Source organism: Zea mays, chromosome 2 (assembly GCF_902167145.1).
Source record: "Zea mays cultivar B73 chromosome 2, Zm-B73-REFERENCE-NAM-5.0, whole genome shotgun sequence".
Taxonomy (NCBI): domain Eukaryota; kingdom Viridiplantae; phylum Streptophyta; class Magnoliopsida; order Poales; family Poaceae; genus Zea; species Zea mays.
The window spans coordinates 34921616-34931537 of record NC_050097.1 but is presented as its reverse complement, the minus strand read 5'-3'; positions in this window follow the sequence as shown (position 1 = coordinate 34931537).

Below are 9922 nucleotides of genomic sequence, written 5' to 3'. Positions count from 1 at the left end.
ACCCTCGGCTCAGCCCGAGGTACCCTCAGTTCAGCCCGAGGCACCCTCGGCCCAGCCCGAGGTACTCTCGGCCCCCGAGGGCGGGGCATTGAACGTCGAGGAAGGGCAGAGCGGGGCCACGCCAGACCAGGATTGGCAGGCCCCGTACCTGCAATATCTCCGTCGAGGAGAGCTACCCCTCGACCAAGTCGAGGCTCAGCGGGTAGCGCGACGCGCCAAGTCATTCGTCTTGCTGGGCGACGAAGAGGAGCTCTACCATCGCAGCCCCTCGGGCATCCTCCAGCGATGCATCTCCATCGCCGAAGGTCGGGAACTGCTGCAAGAAGTACACTCGGGGGCTTGCGGCCACCACGCAGCACCCCGAGCCCTTGTTGGAAATGCTTTCCGGCAAGGCTTCTACTGGCCAACGGCGGTGGCTGACGCCACTAGAATTGTCCGCACCTGCGGAGGGTGCCAATTCTATGCGAAGCGGACACACCTGCCCGCTCAGGCTCTGCAGACAATACCCATCACCTGGCCCTTCGCTGTGTGGGGTCTGGACCTCGTCGGTCCCTTGCAAAAGGCGCCCGGGGGCTACACGCACCTGCTGGTCGCCATCGACAAATTCTCCAAGTGGATCGAGGTCCGACCTCTGAACAGCATCAGGTCCGAGCAGGCGGTGGCATTCTTCACCAACATCATCCACCGCTTCGGGGTCCCGAACTCCATCATCACCGACAATGGCACCCAGTTCACCGGCAAAAAATTCTTGGATTTTTGCGAGGATCACCATATCCGGGTGGACTGGGCCGCCGTGGCTCATCCCATGTCGAATGGGCAAGTAGAGCGTGCCAACGGCATGATTCTACAAGGGCTCAAGCCTCGGATCTACAACGACCTCAACCAGTTCGGCAGGCGATGGATGAAGGAACTCCCCTCGGTGGTCTGGAGCCTAAGGACGACGCCGAGTCGTGCCACGGGCTTCACGCCGTTTTTCCTGGTCTACGGGGCTGAAGCTATCCTACCCACTGACCTGGAATACGGCTCCCCAAGGGCGAGGGCCTACACCGAGCAAAGCAACCAAGCCAGCCGAGAGGAATCGCTGGACCAGTTGGAGGAAGCTCGGGACAGGGCCTTACTACACTCGGCGCGGTACCAACAGTCCCTGCGACGTTACCACGCCCGAGGGGTCCGGTCCCGAGAACTCCAGGTGGGCGACCTGGTGCTTCGGCTGCGACAAGACACCCGAGGGAGGCACAAGCTCACGCCCCCCTGGGAAGGGCCGTTCGTCATCGCCAAAGTTCTGAAGCCCGGAACATACAAGCTGGCCAACAATCAAGGCGAGATCTACGGCAACGCTTGGAACATCAAACAGCTACGTCGCTTCTACCCTTAAGATGTTTTCAAGTTATTCACATACCTCGCACCTACGCAAAGTTTAGTTGTCAAGGAAGGGTCGGCCTAGCCTCGGCAAAGCCCGACCCTCCCTCGGGGGCTAAAAGGGGGGAGACCCCCTCTGCGTCGAATTTTTTCCTCGAAAAAGGACCTCTTTTTAGCAGGATTTCTTCCGTGCTTCTTGACTACTTTGGAAAGCGGATCCTGGAAACGACGAGGTACACGTAAGCAGCCAAGGCTGACCGAGCCGAGGGACTCCTACGCCTCCGGGATACGGATACCTCACTCGTCCCCTTCTGCGATAAGTAACTTGCGCTCGGATAAAGCGACTCCGTGGACCGAACGAGTCATCACGTTCGGAAGCTCTCCTGCCGAAGCAGTCCTTCAAGCTTTCTCGACTAAATCGGGGACAGGGCCTCATGGACGGGTGAAAGTACGCGTAAGCGGCAAGGCCGACCGAGCCGAGGGATTCCCACGCCTCTGGGATACGGATACCTCACTCGTCCCTTCCGCGAAAAGCAACTCTCGCTCACACAAACATCCCTATTACCGACAGAGTCCAGATGCTCGAAACAAGAGGAAAAAAGGACGCAGCTTCGCAAGCGCGGCGAGGGCGTGTTCTTCTGGCCTCGGCGGCCGCAGAAAGCGCACGCTACAAGATGATCTGATCCTGCAGGCTCGGGTCTTCACGCCGAAGGGAGCCGTAGCACCCTCGGCATCGACAACGTCTACAACAAAGCCCGACCCAGCCTCGGGCGGCGCCGAGGTCCAGGGGCACCTCCGGGAATCTGGCCCGAGCAGGCGGCTCAACCGGTTACCCCTGGGGCCTCGGGCAACCGGCTTCCAAGGGCGCTAGCCCGATCCGAGGCCTCGACTGACCGACTTGGGCGTCGGCACCGCTGACGGGCGACACGGCTAGGCTCCGGCCAACCAGGTTCCCCATTCTCGAGCCAACTCCGCCTCTGTTCATACTGATATCGCTACCCCCGGCCTCGATCCACCAAAGGGCGGCCGAGGGGTCCCTTCAACTAAGCTAGAGGAGCCTCACGTAACAAGGACGAACGGGCTGAGGGATTCCTACGCCTCCGGGATACGGATACCTCACCCGTCACCTTGACACGGGGCAACTCATGCTTGGTAAAGCGGTTTAGATAATAAAACAGGCGAGACTTAGTGCTCGGAAATGAGGAAAAAACACGGCTCCGTGCCAAAATTACATACACGTTCAGGCCTCGACAGCCACAATGAACGAACTCACTGGCATTCGAAGTGCCATTACCAACGGAACTCCGGTTCCCTCCTCCGCAGGTACGAACAACCCCCTCCGGGGGGGAAGGCCTGCGGAGTAACTGAAGAACGATGGGCGGCTCGCTGCCGCCCGTTCCAACCGCGATGGCCACCACCCCTGCCCCAGACAGCGAAGCAGCTTAGGCAGCAGCTTTAGGGGAGGTGTCACGGCGGAAGGGCTCCCCCCCACTGAGGACGAGAACCAGCCATTCAGGCAAGGAAACGGGGGCCCAGGGCCCCTAGCGCCCCGCATATCCTGGCATGGCTGGAGGAAGTCTCCGTGGGGCTCAAGGACGCCCTTCACCCCCGGGCGCAGGGGGAAGAAAGGGGCAGCCGACCCACGCGGAGGCGACTCCCCGACTCGCCTCATCTTCCATCTTGGCCTGGATGACGAAAATCCTTGAGGCCAAGGGAGGAGTAGAGGCCGCAGCCTGGCCCGTTTTCCCCACCGTCGAACTGGAGGTCACCATCTTGGGTGACCGCCGGTGGCGGGGTATGGCCAGGCTGGATGATGAAAATCCTTGAAGCCGAACGATGGCTGAGAGGTACCAACTCCCATGGAGTTGCGTTCCTCCAACGAGGAGGCGGAAAGGCGGCGGATATCCCCCATCTGGGGGCTTGGAAGACGGGAAGACCCGGCGCTTAAGGGAGGAAGAAGACATGGTCGCCTTACGAAAGGAGCCTCCCTCCTTTTAAAGGCAACTCCCCCTACGTGCGCCCCCAGGCGCCGCGGGCCGAGTCTTCTCCAACACGCTCCAAGGCCCTCCCCTGCGACTCGGGGGCTGGGTCCCGCATGTCATGCAAGCCGGCTCAGGGCAGAAGAAGCCAAACCGCCGCGCATGGTGCGCACGACCGTCCAGCGGTTACAGGCGACCCCCCATTTCCGCCCAGACCAACGGGCAGAAGGGGCGAGCAGCCATGCAGGCGGCATGCAACCGCGCCAGATGGACGCGCTTCTCCAACTTCTGACACGCCAGCCTGGGGCTCAGGCCCACGCGTCGAGCAACTGGCACGCCAGTTGCTGCATGCAAGCAACCGCACCGCCACTTGTGCCACCGTCGCGCCTCTTCGGTTGCGAAGCCTATGCCACGACTCGAGGCGACCCAACAGCGCCAGACTGGCGCGTCGGTCAAAGCGACCGAAAGTGGGCCGGCAGTAATAGCGGTGGCAGGCGGGCGGGCGCAGCGGTCACGTCGTCAGCCAGGCTCACGTCCCATCCTGAGACAGCAAGAGAGCCTCCTCTCACGGCGTGAAGACGGTGCACCCGTGACCCGTTCCTCGAACGGATCACCCGCGCGCAACGGCCGCCCCGCCAACCACTCGCCCCGTCGCATTAACTCCGCGGCGGGACACGCGGCGCTTCTGGCGGGAGGAGCGCGCGACGCTTCACCTTCGCCTTAATAACCGCGTCAGAAAAGGTACGCCACGTCGTCTGATTTCGTATCCTTTTCCGTTTTCCTCTTTCTCTATCTCTTGCAACAGGGACCGGGGAAGGGGGATACCCCGAGAGGGATCCTTCTCCGCGAAGGAACCGGGCTCCGCGCCCCCCATTACTGATCAGGGGTTCGAAGGCTGGCCCCCCGAGGGTTCAACAGCCGCCTCAGATCGCGTGGGCCCGACACCCACTACTGGTCAGGGGTTCGAAGGCCAGCCCCCCGAAGGGCTCCATGGCCGCCTCAGGCTACTCGGGCTCCGCGCCCATTACTGATCAGGGGTTCGAAGGCTGGCCCCCGAAGGGTTCACAGTCGCCTCAGACACCGAGCGAGGGATGACCAGGGGTACGTTCGATACATAACCGAGGCTCGGGCTGCGCTCCCGAGGTACCCTAGGACATATCCGAGACCAGTGGGAACGATCTTGTAACGGAATCCCATCGGAGGGAGGCATCGAGCCCTCGGACCCCGTCGCCAGGGGACCGGGTCCGGCAAGTCACCCGCAGGTACTTTTGGGCGTGCCTCTGGGCCCCTAGCCGACCCCCAACGAACGGGGCACGGACGTCCACTCGGATTACCCGCTTGCAGCTCACCGGAGACACCATGTTCGGTGCCCATCGAGGGTAACATGGCGCACTCCCCCCCTCCTCCTTGCGGAAAGGCGACGAAGGGGCGTATGTAAAAAGCCGAGTCTGTCCCTGATCGTCCTCTCGCCCTGTGCAGAGGCTCGGGGGCTGCTCTCGCAAAAACCGGCTCCGGCCAAATCGTTGACAGCGTCAACATACCAGCCCGAGAGCTTGGGCCCCGACCGTGCACCCGGGCTACGGCCAGTTCGCATGAGGGAACGACCAGACCAGCCGAAGCGTTAAGCGAAGTATTAAGACCTCGAAGGAGTGTAACCACTCCTCCGAGGCCTCGGGGGCTACACCCGGCGGGTGCGCTCGCGCGCACCCACCGGAACGAAATGCAACCGAGAAAGGCTGGTCCCCTTGCAAAAAAGTGCGACGAAAGCCTCCAAGCGAGTGCTAACACTCCCTTCGAGGCTCAGGGGCTACTGTCGGGGACCATAATTAGGGGTACCCTCAAGAAGCCTAATTCTCAGCTGGTAACCCCCATCAGCATAAAGCTGCAAAGGCCTGATGGGCACGATTAAGTCAGGGATCAGTCCACACGAGTGACTCGATCACGCTTCACCCGAGCCTAGCCTCGGCCGAAGGCAGCCGACCTCGAGAGACTTCCGTCTCGCCCGAGGCCCCCTTTTTATGGCGGACACATCACCGGCTTGCCCAAGGCCTTGGCTTCGCTCAGAAGCAACCTTGACTAAATCACCACACCGACTGACCAAATTGCAGGGGCATTTAACGCAAAGGTGGCCTGACACCTCTATCCTGACACGCGCCCCCGGCAGAGCCGAGGTGACCGCCGTCACTCCACCGCTCCACTGGCCAGTCTGACAGAAGGACAGCGCCGCCTGCGCCACTCCGACTGCAGTGCCACTCGACAGAGTGAGTCTGACAGGCAATTAGGCCTTGCCAAAGGCGCCACGGCGAACTCTGCTCCGCCCGACCCCAGGGCTCGGACTCGGGCTAAGACCCGGAAGACGGCGAACTCCGCTCCACCCGACCCCAGGGCTCGGACTCGGGCTAAGACCCGGAAGACGGCGAACTCCGCTCCGCCCGACCCCAGGGCTCGGACTCGGGCTAAGACCCGGAAGACGGCGAACTCCGCTCCGCCCGACCCCAGGGCTCGGACTCGGGGTAAGACCCGGAAGACGGCGAACTCCGCTCCGCCCGACCCCAGGGCTCGGACTCGGGCTAAGACCCGGAAGACGGCGAACTCCGCTCCGCCCGACCCCAGGGCTCGGACTCAGGCTAAGACCCGGAAGACGACGAAACTCCACCTCGCCCGACCCCAGGGCTCGGACTCCGCCCTGGCCTCGGCCGGACGACTTCCGCCTCGCCCGACCCCCTGGCTCGGGCTCGGCCACGGCAACTGAAGGCAAGACTCAACCTCGGCTTCGGAGGAAACCCCACGTCGCCCTGCCTAGAGCACAGACCGCCACGTCAACAGGAAACGTCATCATCACCCTACCCCGAATCGACTCGGGTCACGGAGAACAAGACCGGCGTCTCGTCCGGCCAGCTCCGCCAGAGGGGCAATGATGGCGCTCCACGAGCTCTATGACGACGGCGGCCCCAGCTCTCTTACGGCAGCAGGACAACGTCAGCAGGGACTCGACCGCTCCAACAGTTGTCCCTCCATCAGGCTCCGCCGCACCACCGATAGCCACGACATCACGCCAGCAGGATGCCCAGATCTCTCCGGCTGCCACATCGGCATGTACCTAGGGCACTAGCTCTCCCTCCGCTAGACACGTAGCACTCTGCTACATCCCCATTGTACACCTGGGTCCTCTCCTTACGACTATAAAAGGAAGGACCAGGGCCTTCTCAGAGAAGGTTGGCCGCGCGGGACCGAGGACGGGACAGGCGCTCTCCTGGGGCCGCTCGCTTCCCTCACCCGCGTGGACGCTTGTAACCCCCCTACTGCAAGCGCACCTGACCTGGGCGCGGGACGAACACGAAGGCCGCGGGACTTCCACCTCTCTCACGCTCGGCTCCGGCCGCCTCGCCTCTCCCCCCTCCGCGCTCGCCCACGCGCTCGACCCATCTGGGCTGGGGCACGCAGCACACTCACTCGTCGGCTTAGGGACCCCCCTGTCTCGAAACGCCGACAATACCGTAGGGGAATCTTACTAAACTTCTTGCGCTCATGGCGCTTAGAAGTGATGGACAGCGCGTCGGAGCCGGAGGTGGAAGGCGACGGAGAATCAGTCTCGTAGTAGACCACCTTCTTCATTTTCTTCTTCTTGTCTCCACTCCGATGTGACTTGACGCGGGGAGGTGATTCCTCCCTCTTCTTGTTGGCGGACTCCCCCGATGGAGCCTTCCCGTGGCTTGTGGCGGGCTTCTCACCGGTCACCATCTCCTTCTTGGCGTGAGCTCCCGACATCACTTTGAGCGATTAGTCTCTTAATGAAGTACCGGCTCTGATACCAATTGAAAGTCGCCTAGAGGGGGGGTGAATAGGCAAATCTGAAATTTATAAACTTAAGCACACACTACAAGCTGGGGTTAGCATTAGAAATAAAAAGCGAGTCCGAAAGAGAGGGTGAAAACAAATCAAAAGCAAATGAAGAGTGAGACACGGTGATTTGTTTTACCGAGGTTCGGTTCTTGCAAACCTACTCCCCATTGAGGTGGTCACAAAGATCGGGTCTCTTTCAACCCTTTCCCTCTCACAAACGGTCACTTAGACCGAGTGAGCTTCTCTTCTCAATCAAACGGGACACTAAGTCCCCACAAGGACCACCACACAATTGGTGTCTCTTGACTTGATTACAATTGAGTTGAACACAAGAAAGAATGAAGAAGAAAAGCAATCCAAGCACAAGAGCTCAAATGAACACAAGTGTCTCTCTCACTAGTCACTATTTGATTGGAATGATTCTGGACTTGGGAGAGGATTTGATCTCTTTGTTTGTGTCTTGTATTGAATGCTATAGCTCTTGTATGAGGTTTGAAGGCTGAAAACTTGGATGCAATGAATGGTGGGTGGTTGGGGGTATTTATAGCCCCAACCACCAAAGGAGCCGTTGGTGGAGGTTGTTGTCGCATGGCGCACTGGACAGTCCGGTGCGCCACCGGACACTGTCCGATGCGCCAGCCATGTCACCCTACCGTTGGGTTCTGATCGTTGGAGCTTCTGACAGCTGGGCCACCGGACAGTCACTGTTCACTGTCCGGTGCGCCTTCTGGCGCCTGTTCTGACTTCTGCGCGCGCAGGCGCGCACTGTAGCACATTTATTGTTCGTTGCAGACGACCGTTGGCGCTGTGTAGCCGTTACTCCGCTGGCACACCGGACAGTCCGGTGAATTATAGCGGAGCGGCTCCCAGAATTCCCGAAGGTGGCAAGTTCAGAGTTGGGTTCCCTGGTGCACCGGACAGTCCGGTGCGCCAGACCAGGGCACACTTCGGTAGTCTTTTGCTCTTTTCATTTGAACCCTTTCTTGGTCTTTTTATTGGTTTGTTGTGAACCTTTGGCACCTGTAGAACTCATAATCTAGAGCAAACTAGTTAGTCCAATTATTTGTGTTGGACAATTCAACCACCAAAATCAATTAGAAAAAGGTGTAAGCCTATTTCCCTTTCAAGCTCTTGTGGAGGTTTTGAGACACAAGGGGTTCGGTGACAAATGGATTCACTGGGTTTCTATGATTCTTGGTTTCGGCACCTCAGAAGTTCTTTTGAACGGAGTTCCTGGGAAAAGATTTCATTGCAAACGCGGAGTCAGACAAGGAGATCCTTTGTCCCCTCTTCTTTTTGTTCTTGCAGCTGATCTTCTGCAGACAATTGTCAACAAGGCTTGTGAATGTGGCATTCTACGGCTCCCCCTTCCGAGCAATTGTGGTCCGGATTTTCCTATCATCCAATATGCTGACGATACTATTCTCATAATGGAAGCTTGTCTTAGACAGTTATTCTTTTTGAAAGCGATGCTCAATTCTTTTGCTGAATTCACAGGGCTACATGTTAACTACCACAAATCTAATATTTATCCCATCAATGTCACGGACCAGAAAATGGAAATCCTTGCAAATACATTTCACTGCAAAATTGGATCAATGCCTTTCACTTACTTAGGGCTTCCCTTGAGCCTTCAAAGACCCAACTTGGGTGATTTTCTTCCTCTTATCCAGAAATTTGAAAAAAGACTGGCGTCAACCTCTATCTTCTTATCACAGGCTGGCAGGCTTCAAATGGTTAATGCAGTCTTCTCCTCACTTCCAACATACTACATGTGCACTCTCAAGCTCCCCAAAATGGTGATCAAACATATTGATAAACTCAGACGGCATTGCCTTTGGAGAGGTGCAGATTTAAATGCCAAGAAACCCCCTCAAGTGGCTTGGAAATCGGTCTGCAAGCCAAAATTTCAGGGGGGGATTGGGTGTCATAAATTTGGCATTACAAAATAAAGCCCTGCTCATGAAAAATCTTCATAAATTCTATAACAGAGTTGACATCCCATGGATCAATATAATCTGGGCTAATCATTATAGCCATTCACTGCCCTCAAATAAACCAGTTGGTTCTTTCTGGTGGAGAGATATCCTTAAAACTCTTGAATCCTTTAAGGGAATTGCTCGGGTGGAGATTGGAGATGGAAAAACAACACTTCTATGGCATGACAACTGAGATGGTATTTGCAAATCGGCACAGTATCCAGAACTTTGGTCCTTTGCCTCATGCAAGGACATCACCGTCCAACAAGCAAGATTGGCAGACTCGCAAGAGATGTTCCACACACCACTGTCAGCAGAGGCCTTTGTTCAATTTCAAGAGCTGAATGGTCGCTTGGCTAATCTCCCACATAATAATCAGAGAGACAAATGGCTCTTCACTACTTCTTCTAGCTTCTTTTCATCACAAATGATTTATTCTCACTTGATGGGCAACCAGTGGACACATCCCATCTACACTTGGCTGTGGAAATCAAAATGCCAACCCAAACACAAGGTCTTTTTCTGGCTTTTACTTAAGGACAGATTAAATACCCGGGCATTTCTAAGACAACGAGCTATGCTATTGGATTCATACACCTGTGACAACTGTATTCTACAAGCTGAAGAGACAGTCACCCATCTTTTTTCCGATGCAATTTTGCTAGGAGATGCTGGTCCTTTATATGAATCTCCCCGTCATGATCAACTGATTTAACACCATTCTAAGGATCAGAAGACGTTGGCAAGTCCCATGGAAACTTG